Genomic DNA, 1,981 nt, shown 5'->3' with positions numbered 1-1,981 from the left:
CTCTACTAAAAATACAAAAAAATCAGCTGGGCATGGTGGCAGGCGCCTGTAGTTCCAGCTACTCGGGAGGCTGAGGCAGGGGAATGGCGTGAACCCAGGGGGTGGAACTTGCAGTGAGCCGAGATTGCGCCACTGCACTCCAGCCTGGGAGACAGAGCAAGACACCACAAAAAGAAAAGAAAGAAAGAAGGAAAGAAGGAAAGAAGGAAAGAAAGAAAGAAAAGAAAGAAAAGAAAGAAAAGAAAGAAAAGAAAGAAAGAAAGAAAGAAAGAAAGAAAGAAAGAAAGAAAGAACAGCCTTGCTACTGTTGGTGCCCTCATCACCTCTCACCTGTTAACTACAATAACTACGATAGACTTCTAGGGAATCTCCCTGTTGGTGCCCCAGGGGCACTTGCTACTGAGAATGCTCTTATCTTAGTTAACTGAATGATTGCTCCCTCCCCTCCTTCATGCCATCCTCAAAAGATAGCCTTGGGCCAGGCACTGTGGCTCTGTAATCCCAGCACTCTAGGAGGCCAAGGTGGGAGGATAATTTCAGCCCAGGAGTTCAAGGTCAGCCTGGACAATATGGTGAAACCCCATCGCTACAAAAAATACAAAAATTAGCCGGGCATGGTGGTGTGTGTCTGTAGTCCCAGCTACTCGGGAGGCTGAGGTGGGAGGATAGCTTAAGTCCAGGAAGCAGAGATTGCAGTGACTTGAGACTGCATCCCTACACTCCAGCCTGGGCGACAGAGAGAGACCCTGTCTCAAAAAAAAAAAAGACATCCTCTCAAGGAGGCCCGTGGTCATCCTAGTTAAAATTTCACATACACAGACCACTCCTTCCTCCCCCACACACCTATGCTTTATCTCTCCCTTCTGAGCTTAATGTTTTTCTTCTTACCACCCATCACAAAGTTATGAAGCATAATAATAAACTACATCCTATTGATCTCACAACCCAGCCTAAAAATTAAAAGATTATCAGAGTTCAAGATCACCCTGGGCAACAAAGCAAGACTCCATGTCTGCAAAAAATACAAAAATTAGCCAGGCGTGGTGATAGATGCCTGTAGTCCCAGTTATTTGGGAGACTGAAGCAGGAGGATTGCTTTATTTAGCCCAAGAGTTAGAGGCTGCAGTGAGCCATGATAATGCCACTACTTTTGAACAACAAAAGACCTATTAGCTTTATAAAAATTGACTGTATTTGATTCCTTCGCAGTAGCTGGATATTCTCCTTTTGCCCATGTTGTCATGTTGGGGCAATGAGAAACAACACACATGGCGATCTGGGGATGCTTAAATCTAAACTGAGGCACTTTATCACACTGGGTACATTTGTTTAGTAACTGCCTATTAAATGGTTTCTCCCTAAGAACATCACAATTTATTTAACATTATTGATTGAATCTGCCATGCTTATCTTAGAAACATACATTTCTCCCGGAAATAAAAACCTTGCCAAAAATCACACAGGGGATCTTCAACTTCACCTTCATCAAACTAGTTTGAATTTCCTGTAAGCTGAGGAGAGATTTTCCCCACTGGGGCTCAGAGAAGGGGAGTCAGAGAACTCAGAAGGCCTGAAAGACTGAAGAGACTGGAGATCTCTAGAGGGTTCCAAGAAACTTGGGCGGAATTAAGCATTTCACGTAGGAACAGCACGTTATTGGGAGTTTACCTACAGAGATAAGTATTTTTTCTTTGGCAGATCGTTCCACAAGGCCATGGGAGGAATTCGTCGGGAGTTCTCTTGGAATTAAAAAAAAAAAAATCTAGCTTATTTATATTCGACCACTCCCTAGACCCATTTACAGTCTCTCAAGTCCCCACCTAGAACAGCACGCAGCCGATTCAGGACCCAGTAAACAACGCTTCCGCGCCTACCCTATCCCTTCCTGGAGCACATCCGGGACTCGGGGAGGCGTGGTCTCGGGAGGCGGAGTCTGACGCAAGCCGGCCCAGCCCACCTGGCTGAATTCATAGTCGCGCTC

The sequence above is a fragment of the Symphalangus syndactylus genome, chromosome 14 (genome assembly GCF_028878055.3).
Source record: "Symphalangus syndactylus isolate Jambi chromosome 14, NHGRI_mSymSyn1-v2.1_pri, whole genome shotgun sequence".
Lineage (NCBI taxonomy): Eukaryota > Metazoa > Chordata > Mammalia > Primates > Hylobatidae > Symphalangus > Symphalangus syndactylus.
Note: the sequence above shows the minus strand (reverse complement) of the source record.